We start from the raw sequence: 11,490 nt of genomic DNA, 5'->3' as shown, positions 1-11,490 counted from the left end.
CTTGGACACCCCAGCTCCTCAAAGTGAGCCAACTAAGTTTTTTCCTGGGATTACTGAATTACTACAGACACTTTATCCAGAGTTTAGCAACAAAGCTGAAACAACTGCATCAGTTGCTTTGTCAGGAGAAAACATGGAAATGGACAGAACAATGCGAGGAAGCATTCGTGAAATCTGAGGCACTGATGCCCTTCGACCCGTCATTGCCCATCCAAATAGCTTGTGATGCTAGTCCATATGGTGTGGGAGTAGTTGTGTCCCATATTATGCCTTCCGGTAAGAGAAGCCGATCGCTTTCGCGTTGAGGACATTGAACAAAGCAGAAAGTAACTACGCACAAATAGAACGAGAAGCCCTAGGCAGCATTTTTTGGAGTGTGTAAGTTTCACCAGCATCTGGAGGAAGTACACCCTTCTTACAGATCATCATCGGCTGACGAGCATCTTTGGACCGCATACTGGAATTCCGTCACTTGTTGCAACCAGAATGCAAACGTGAGCTTTGTTGTTATCAGGACAAATGACATTCACCTATGACTTCAACTACCGCAAGTCAGAACTGCAATGCAACGTAGATGGACTTTCCAGGTTACCCCTACCTGTAGACAAACCATAGTCACGCCAAGTGGACATCTTCTACTTCAGACAAGTGGAAAATGCATCAGTCACTTCAACACAAGTACAGAGAAACACAAGAAACAACCCAGTGTTATCTGAAGTGATAGACATTATTATCAAAGGTAAAGTTGCTCCAAAAATGAAACCTTACCTTTCAAGGAGAACTGAGCTGCCAGTACAGTCCAGTTGTCTGCTGTGGGGGAGGAGAGTTATCTTTCCGCCTTCACTGAAGAAACGGGTGTTGCAACAGCAACACTCAGTTCATTGTGGAATGGTTTGCATTAAGGACATCCTGGATTGGATGGAAGCATTGAGGAGAAAGCGAAATGTTCCTCATGTCAGAAGGTGCTCAACGTACCTAAACTTGCACCTCTTCATCCGTGGTATTGGCAGGATGAGGCATGGCAACGCATACATATCGACTTTGCAGATCCATTTGAAGACAGAATGTTTCTAGTGGTCATGGCTGCTTATAGCAAATGACCAGAAGTTGCCATCATGATGTCTACTACTGCAGAGAGACCATTGAGAAGCATAGAGAAGTGTTTAGTGAGCTTGGATTGCCACTCTAACTCTTTAGCGACACCGGACCGCAGCTAGTGCCCCAAGAAATGGCTACGGTCCTACAGGTGAATGGCGTACAACCAATCAGGTCCGCACCGTATCATCCATCAACCAACAGGCTGGCATAGAGGTTTGCACAGACCATGAAACATGCCTTAAAAGCATCTCAGGGTCAAGGAACACAGCACCAACATTTGAACAGCTTCCTGTTATCCTAAAGGAATACACCTCACGCAACCACCAAAGCTTCGCCTGCATTGCTACTCATGAAGAGAGAGCTACACACAAATTCCAACCTACTCAAACCTCAGAACGCAAAGAAGACAGGAGAGCCAAGTCAAAAGTTGTGAACTGACAGCAAAGGACAGATCTTTCATCCTGGAGAAATTGTTTTAGCTAGGAACTTGCCTGGCTACCTAAACTCCTTGCTACGGACGTTAGTTTCTCCTACGCAATGAGTCTGGATCTGAGTACTTTCCCTAGGATTTCTAAAACAAACACATTCTAGATCGTCCGATTGGTCCCAAAAACCGATGGGTTGGCCCAGAGCCAGAACACACGTGGGTATAGCGGTGTTTGAAAATTCGTCATTGGCTTTGAAACTCTGATTGGTTAGAGATTATCCAATTGCTGATGACTTTGTTTTGTACAACACTCCTCATTTTGACCTCACCACAAACGACTTCAATGATGGCAGTCTCAGACTGAAGTATGTAGCGAACGCAGTGGAAGAATTAAGTTTCAGTTGTCAGGCAAGCTAGGAGCTACCTCAACGGACCCAAGTGGGTTCCTGCTACAGACATTGCTCAGACTGGTCCTGTGTCCAGGTGACACCCTGACCCGGCAGTGACACAAGCTGCTCACATGACTACACCACAGTCTAAAGATGTTGTTGATAGTTAGGTTGACTACTGTTACCATACGAGAGATAGTTGGGCACCTAGATGCTTGGACTTCTGAAACAGACTCTCCCAACAGTTAATTTAGGATGGGAGGAATTGTTGTGTATTGGGGTTGTGCCACAGAGCATCATGAGAGTTGTGGAGTGTGTTGAGATAAATGGTTGAACTGAATTACTAAAACAGCTGCAAGGAAGCAGCAAGCAGCCACGCAAAACTGTCTTGAGTGGCAACCAATCTGCCCAATTAGCTGTTATGTTTCCTTACGCCCACTTACACTGAGTTTACAAACCATTTGGAACACCTTCCTAATATTGAGTTGCACCCCCTTTTGCCCTCAGAATAGCCTCAATTAGTTGGGGCATGGACTTTACAACGTGTCAAGTGTTCCACAGGGATGCTGGCCCATGTTGACGCCAATGCTTCCTACAGTTTTGTCAAGTTGGCTGGTAGTGGATCTTTACTCCAAATAGTTTGTGTCCAGTGTTTCCGTTCCTTAGCCCACTGCAATTGCAGTTTCTTGTTTTTTGCTGAAAGAAGTGGAACTATGTAAGGTTGTTGGCTACCATACCCCAATCGTTTCAAGGTGCGATGAGTTGTGCATTCTTTTATGGGTCTTTGGGCACCAATATTGTACTGGATTGTCAGTTGACTAACTGTAGCCCGTCTGTTGCTCTAAACAATTCGCATCAGCCTCCTTTGTCCTCTTTCGTCAATGACCCATTTTCGACCACTGGCCGGCCATTTGTTGGATGACCTTTGGGTGGTAGACCATTCTTGAAACACATGGGAAACTGTTGAGCATGAAAAACTCAGCAGCGTTGAAGTTCTTGACACACTCAAACCGGTGCGCCTGGCACCTATTACCAACAATGGACGGATGACACCTCTGCCCAGCTCCAGGGGTCCCTCGCCTGTATGAAATGGGATGCACTCGTGTCTGGTTCCAACAACAATATTGATCAAATGGTTACCACAATAACGGACTATATCAAGTTCTGTATACACTGTGTGATCCCCACGAGAACAACCATGGATAAATGGCGAGATCAAAACGCATTACGCATGAAGATTGCATTCTCCCATTGGGATATGCAGTCCCTAGACCAACTGAACATGCCATTCAACAAGCCAAACTAAGGTACAAGGACAAGATGGAGGAGGAATTCAGCAACACGAACGCTAAGCATGCCTTTCAAAAAGTCAGGAAGTGTGCAGGCTACTCCGTTGAGTCCTAAAAGCCTGCGCTGCTGAGCTCAGCCCCATCCTCCACAGACTGTTTGACCTATCACTATCCATTAGCACAAAAACATCTACCATTGTCCCCATTCCCAAAAAGTCTCCTCAGACTGAGTTCAACCATTACCGACCTGTTGTCCTCACTTCACTGATCATGAAATGCTTGGAAAGACTGGTTCTTAACATCCTACTGTCCACCATTCACTCCTCCCTTGATCCTACCAGTTTGCTTACAAAGCGGGGAGAGGAACGGATGACGTGGTGGTCTGCATGCTGCACAGGCTCCTGGAACACTTGGAGGGAACAGGGAATTGCGCACACATCTTGTTTGTGGACTTCAGCTCTGTCTTCAACACCATCCAACGCCATACTATAATCCAGAAGCTCAATAACCTGTACGTATCTCCCACCATCGACCTCAGGCCGTGAGGATAGATGACACCCTGTCCTCTGTGCGCATCACCAACACGGGCGCGCCACAGGGTTGCGTTCTTAGTCCGTTAATCTACACCCTGTATACCAATGACTGCCAAAGCATGGACCACAATACACTCCTTTTCAAGTACCCTGATGACACAGACATCCTGTCACTTCTGAATGTCACCCCCTCTCCTTCCAGCAATATCAATCATCCGTTACCCAATTCAGTGAATGGTGTCGCAATAACTACCTGGATCTCAACATCTCCAAAACAAAATAAATACCAACCGACTTCCGCAAAAAAAACGTGACAACCCTTTCCTCATCACCTGAGAGGCCATCGAAGTGGTTCCTTCATTCAAATATCTCGGAATAACAATAGACCACAAACTCACCTTCAAATAACACACCACTGAAATAACTAAGAAGTCACAGCAATGTCTGTCTGTCATCAGACGTATGTGCAACCTGTCCGTCAAACTCAAACTCCTTCTGCTACTATACCGGAGCATAATTGAACCACTACTCATCTACGGCAGCATCTGTTATCACAATACGCTCAGAGTCTCACAATGCAACAAACTGAAGAATTTAAACTGATTGGCCACCCCAAGTCCACAACTCTCCCTTCTGAATAATCACCCTATCCACCGCAAAGCCCGCCACATAATCTCCAGCCCGGACCACCCACATCACCTTTGCTTTGATCATCACCTTTGCTTTGATCTCCTCCCGTTAGGTCAAAGAAACCGGTTGATTCTGTGGTGCACTGAGCATTTCAGGAGGAGTTTTATTCCGGCTATCACCATAGTGAACAATTCCATGTAATTTCTCCCATGAAAGGGGGGGGGGCACTATTTACACCTGACTGTTTTTTGTTGTTGTTATTACATGCCACCAGGTGGGTAGGGCTGCCACACTGCGTCCGAATCAGGTCACCTGAATATAACGAAAGCTACCAAAACACAGCACACCCATTGCCACACAACAACATTAACCCTGGAGCAGTACTCATAGTTCATAGCTCAATTGGCACTCAATGTCCAATAACTACTCACTCTGTCATGTTGAAATGTTATGTTGCAGCTGTGACAGTCACACCAGGATCCATACAGTAAGCAGTCCTGCAGAAGGGAGAGGGCAAGGGCACGCACACAAGCAGGTGGTTATCTGAAGCCATGGATTACAGGCAACATCCGCACTGAGCTAAAGGGTAGAGCTGCCACTTTCAAGGAGCGGGACTCTAACCCGGAAGCTTATAAGAAATCCCGCTATGCCCTCCGACAAACCGTCAAACAGGCAAAGCATCAATACAAGACTAAGATCGAATCGTGCTCCAATGCTCGTCGGATGTGGCAGGGTTTTCAAACTATTACAGACTACAAAGGGAAGCACAGCCGAGAGCTTCCCAGTGACACAAGCCTACCAGACGAGCTAAATTACTTATATGCTGGCTTCGAGGCAAGTAACACTGAAACATGCATCAGAGCATCAGCTGATCCGGACGACTGTGTGATCACGCTTTCCACAGCCAATGTGAGTAAGACTTTTAAACAGGTCAGCATTCACAAGGCTGCAGGGCCAGACAGATTACCAGGATGTGTACTCCGAGCATGCGCTGACCAACTGGCAAGTGTCTTCACTGACATTTTTAACCTCTACCTGTCTGAGTTTGTAATACCAACATGTTTCAAGCATACCACCATAGTCCCTGTGCCCAAGAACACTAAGCTAACCTGCCTAAATGACTACCGACCCAGAGCACTCACGTCTATAGCCATGAAGTGCTTTGAAAGGCTGGTCATGGCTCACATCAACACCATTATCCCAGAAACCCTAGACACACTCCAATTTGCATACCGCCTCAACAGATCCACAGATGATACAATCTCTATTGCACTCCACACTGCTCTTTCACACCTGGACAAAAGGAACACCTTTGTGAGAATGCTATTCATTGACTACAGCTCAGCGTTCAGCACCATAGTGCCCTCAAAACTCATTACTAAGCTATGGACCCTGGAACTAAACATCTCCCTCTGCAACTGGATCCTGGACTTCCTGACGGGCCTCCCCCAGGTGGTAAGGGTAGGTAACAACACATCTGCCACGCTGATCCTCAACACGGGGGACCCTCAGGGGTGCGTGCTCAGTCCCCTCCTGTACTCCCTGTTCACTCATGACTGCATGGCCAGGCACGACTCCAACACCATCATTAAGGTTGCCAATGACACAACAGTGGTAGGCCTGATCACCGACAACGATGAGACAGCCTATAGGGAGGAGGTCAGAGACCTGACTGTGTGGTGCAAGGACAACAACCTCTCCCTCAACGTGATCAAGACAAAGGAAATGATTGTGGACTACAGGAAAAGGAGGACCGAGCCTGCCCCCATTCTCATCGACGAGGCTGTAGTGGAGCAGGTTGAGCGCTTCAAGTTCCTTGGCGTCCACATCACCAACAAACTAACATGGTCCAAGCACACCAAGACAGTCGTGAAGAGGGCACGACAAAACCTATTCACCCTCAGGAGACTGAAAAGATTTGGCATGGGTGCTCAGATCCTCTAAATGGTCTATAGCTGCAAAATCAAGAGCAACCTGACGGGTTGCATCACTGCCTGGTATGGCAAATGCTCGGCCTCTGACCGCAAGGCACTACAGAGGGTAGTGCGTACGGCCCAGTACATCAAGGGGGTCAAGCTTCCTGCCATCCAGGACCTCTATAGCAGGCGGTGTCAGAGGAAGGCCCCAAAAATTGTCAAAGACTCCAGCCACCCTAGTCATAGACTGTTCTCTCTGCTACCGCACAGCAAGCGGGGGGGGGCCAAGTCTAGGTCCAAGAGGCTTCTAAACAGCTTCTACCCCAAGCCATAACACTCCTGAACATCTAATCAAATGGCTACCCAGACTATTTGCATTGCCCCCCCCCCCTCTGTTACGCTGCTGCTACTCTGTTATCTATGCATAGTCACTTTAATAACTCTATCTACATGTACATATTACCTCAATTACCTCGACTAACCGGTTCCCCCGCACATTGACTCTGTACTGGTACCCCCTGTATATAACCTCGCTATTGTTATTTTACTGCTGCTCCTTCATAGTTTGTTACTTTTATTTCTTACTTTTCTTAGGTATTTTTCTTAAAACTGCTTTTTTGGTTAAGGGCTTGTAAGTAAGCATTAAAGCTGGTAACTCTGGGTACTCAGAAAACTTCTGTGTACTATTTACAGATATCATATATAAAACAATACATACAGTATAAGTAGGAGCATTTCAGCCTATAGTTAACAGCAACATGAACATGACCATATCCCCAGCCAACGGCAGTAGGTCAGACAGCTATATCCCAACGCCGATGTCCATATACCCCAGAACTCCCTCATCCCCATATCACTCCTCCTCCTGTATGAGCTGCTCGCCCATCAGTAGGGCCCCCTAAAGCTCCCTTGTCTTCTCCTGCATCACCCCAGGGTGCCGGTGGAGGACTGGAAGGCCAACCAAAATAGACAAAGCAAGGGCATTTCTAAACAATGTGCTGATAACATTTTGTTCAGGGTTGGGGAGGTTACTGGGTAAGCCATCCTAACATAAAACATAATAGCCCTGGCCTAATTCTGCGTGGCATTGTTTATTTCACCCCTTTGGGCAATTACATATATTTTTTAGATGTCATCCACCATAACCTTAAAGTTAATATATATAGAGAAGCACATCATAGACCAGGGCTATACACTGAGTATACAAAACATTAAGAACACCTGCTCTTTCCATGACTTAGACTGACCAGGTGAATCCAGGTGAACGCTATGATCCCTTATTAATGTAACTTGTTAAATCCACTTCAAATCTAATTTTATTGGTCACCTATGCATGGTTAGCAGATGTTATTGCAAGTTTAGTGAAATGATTGTGCCTCTAGTTCCGACAGTGCATCAATATCTAACAAGTAATATCTAACAATTCCACAACAAGTACAAGTAAAGGAATGGAATAAGAATATATAAATATAAATATATGGATGAGCAATGTCAGAGCGGCATAGGCTAAGATGCAGTAGATAGTATAGAAGACAGCATATACATATGAGGTGAGTAATGCAAAATATGTAAACATTATTGAAGTGTAATTATTAAAGTGACTAGCGTTCCATTTATTTAAAGTCTATATGTAGGCAGCAGCCTCTCTGTGCTAGTGATGGCTGTTTAACAGTCAGATGGCCTTGAGATTAAAATGCAAATCAATTTATAACATTTTTGACATGTGTTTTTCTTAATTTTTTTGTTGTTTTTCTGTTTCTCACTGTTCAAATAAACCTACCATTAAAATTATAGACTGATCATTTCTTTGTCAGTGGGCAAACGTACAAAATCAGCAGGGGATCAAATACTTTTTTCCCTCACTGTATGACCATATTAGAGACACATATTTTCCTCAGATTACACATACCCACAAAGAATTCGAAGACAAACCCGATTTTGATAAACTCCCATATCTACTGGGTGAAATACCACAGTGTGCCATAACAGCAGCAAGATTTGTGACCTGTTGCCACAAGGTCAACCAGTGAAGAACAAACACCATTGTAAATACAACCCATATTTATACTTATTTACCTTCCCTTTTGAACTTAAACCCTTTATACATCATTGCAACACTGTATATATACATAATATGACATTTGTAATGTCTTTATTCTTTTGGAACTTCTGTGACTGTAATGTTTACTGTTCATTTTTACTGTTTCACTTTTGTATATTATCTACTTCACTTGCTTTGGCAATGTTAACATATGTTTCCCATGCCAATAAAGCCACTTGAATTGAATTGACATATAAATGGTATCCACGATTTCATCTGACTCTAGGGAAGTTGATAAAGGGCCTCATTGCCAAAATCTCAAAGTGTCCCTTTAAACAGGAAATATTATACAAATGTCTCCCATTCTTTTACTTTTAGATTTGTGTGTATTGTTGTGAATTGTTAGATACTACTGTACTGTTGGAGCAAGGAAAACAAGCATTTCGCTACACCCGTAATAACATCGGCTAAATATGTGTATGTGACCAATAACATTTGATTTGATGTGCACAAATAGAGCAAGCGAAAGCGCTGTCCTCATAGTCCTGAATAACTTGCATACACAAAATGTTCTTCATGTTTTCAGTGGTTATGTGGTGGTACTTCGTGCCTACAGATTTCTTCTCCCTCACTATGCTGCTGCACACACAGGGCTCCAGGCTGTGCTCGGCTGGGCTCCAATGCTAGTGCACATGTATTCATGGCTCCTGAAACCGGAAATAGCAAGATGTCAGCCCCCACAAATTGGTGTATGCAACCATGAGTAGATTCAATTGATAACAATGGTCGGCCATCTTGGAGGCTGTCTCTAGTTCTTATTAAAGCTCAATATTCCAAACCTAGGACTTGCAGTACATCAACCCTTATTATTTGTTTGACGTGTAGCCTACACCTGGGGGCAGCATTGGATTATTTGATAGGACAAACAACAGCGAGGTAGAGACCGAGGTCAATAATTCTTCAACATTCACAACATTAAATTGTCATATTTGTGAGTCAATATACAATTCAGTATAGGATTTACCTATTGTACCAGATGGGTTACTAAACCATAGTTTATTGTAAACCTTTGATATTGTAATCCCTTTGAAATATGGCATAAAATCCCTATTTCAGCACAAAAATATGTTGAAATAGCCGCATTCTTTAGGACCATGGGGTGAACTGTTCCATTTGATTGGTACCTACACACTCACCCAGCACTAGATTGATAGCCAGTAAGGTCTGAAATGCTGCTATTTGACACTTTTACATACAAAGCACAGTGCAGCTGCCTTCACTTCACAAGTAAGAACTGTGGTAGCTATAGCCTGTGTCTGTCTGTATGCTGCACGTGTTCCCCGCTGTATTCATCCCATCTGAGCAGAAGACAAAATGCAACACCCCCATTGCAGGCACACAAAATACAAATGTCATTGATGTTTTTCTTCAGGGTGGACATCGGACTATTGAGGCTTTGGTTTAACACTTTTTGTTAGATTAGGTGGAGACGGAGTCCTGGATAGATTTGTATGGGATAGCCTGAAGAGAATTCCTACTGGAAGGGAAGGAGCGCTGACGGATTGTTAACCCTTCGGTCCACGTATGTTTCCGACGGGATCTCGTCTACTCGCCGCAGAACGAGCTTTTACGTTGGAAGGTAAGTTTGTGTGATCACGAACTTGCAGGTTACAGCAACAATTGATTGCACCAAGATGACACCAGCGCATAACCGAATAACAGTCGTCGTAAATTATTCGCCATGCAAATAGGGTATCATACATTTGTCAAGTTTTATAGAAGAGACTGCGGAGAACACAAGCAAGCTAATAAATGTTATTTTCATTGATTCGTTTTGGGTGATGCTGGTGAATTATAAAACGATAAAGGGTATGCATGTAGACTACTAGTTTAAAAAAAAAGTGTATATATGTGTCAATGTTTCACTAACAAACATTGCCGCATCTCCGCGTGGGCCATTGGGCCATAGCCTATAAGGCTATTTTTTTTCTTATTTCTAGAGTGAGCTGTTTGGGAACCGTTCCGTGCTCATTACAAACACGGTAAATAAAGGACCTTGAATGACAGCTCCATGGACAACTCCTCCGTTCACCAGAGACTTCGTGCAACTATTTTGATCCGCCGCTGACCACGTTTTAGCCTACTCTGTTTACATTGTCATAGCCTACACTTGGGCTCTTCGACCCTGTTCCTGGAGAGCTACCATCCTGTAGGTTTTTGCTCCAACTCGAATCTAGCACACTTGAATCAGGTTAGTTCAGCGTTTTCCAAACTCTGTGCTGGAGACCCCAAGGGGTGCACGTTTGGGGTTTTGCCCAAGTACTACAGTTGATTCAAAAAATAAAAGCTTGATGATTATTTGAATCGGCTTAGTGGTGCTACGGCAAAACAAAATGCGCACCAAGTTTGGGTAACGTTGGGTTAATTAAGTCTGGGGTTGGATTGAAAACCTACAGGAGGGTAACTCTTCAGGAACAGGGTTGGAGAGCCCTGCCCTACACTGTAATTCATTAAACTGAACTGGATTCCTTTGCTTTACCAGAATTGCAATCCAGTGCATGCACGATTTATTGAATTAAAATTCTAGGAAATTGGGCTACCAGTAGGGGTGTTATGTTACCCGTTGCACACAACCCACAAACTTGGAGTGCATTCGGAAAGTGTTCAGCCTGCTTTCCTTTTTCCTTTTTTTAACATTACAGCCTTATTCTAAATGGATTCAATTATTTTCTTCCCTCAATCTACTACACACAGTACCCCATAATGACAGCGAAAACAGGTTTTTATAAATTTTAGCGAATGTATTTCAGTCTTTATTTTGAATACCTTATTTAGGTAAGTATTCAGACCCATTGCAATGAGACTCGAAATTGAGCTCAGGTGCATCCTGTTTACACTGATAATCCTTTAGACGTGTCTACAACTTGATTGGAGTCCACCTGTGGTAATTTCAATTGATTGGACATGATTTAGAAAGGCACACACCTATCTATATAAGGTCCCACTGTTGACAGTGCATGTCAGAGCAAAAACCAAATCATGGAGTTGAAAGAATTGTCCGTAGAGCTCCAAGATAGGATTGTGTCGAGGCACAGATCAGGGGAAGGGTACCAAAACATTTCTGCAGCATTGAAAGTCCCCAAGAACACAGTATCCCCCATAATTCT

The 11,490-nt window shown here is 44.1% G+C and overlaps 1 protein-coding gene across 2 annotated transcripts in view; it reads left to right on the top strand.

Annotated features, from left to right (window-relative positions):
• The first annotated feature begins 9,547 nt into the window (after window positions 1-9,547).
• The window catches only part of LOC115193889 (synapse differentiation-inducing gene protein 1), a 48,869-nt gene continuing 46,926 nt past the window's right edge, over window positions 9,548-11,490 (top strand). Inside the window, exon 1 of one of the 2 annotated variants that reach the window (XM_029753018.1) lies at window positions 9,548-9,962. The gene's annotated coding sequence lies outside the window, so the exon portion shown is untranslated. Of the gene's footprint in view, window positions 9,963-9,985; window positions 10,193-11,490 lie in introns of those variants that run through there. The other variant, XM_029753019.1, reaches the window with a different exon arrangement.

This window comes from Salmo trutta, chromosome 5, assembly GCF_901001165.1.
Source record: "Salmo trutta chromosome 5, fSalTru1.1, whole genome shotgun sequence".
Taxonomy (NCBI): Eukaryota; Metazoa; Chordata; class Actinopteri; order Salmoniformes; family Salmonidae; genus Salmo; species Salmo trutta.
Note: the sequence above shows the minus strand (reverse complement) of the source record. Positions and strands in the feature narration are given on the sequence as shown.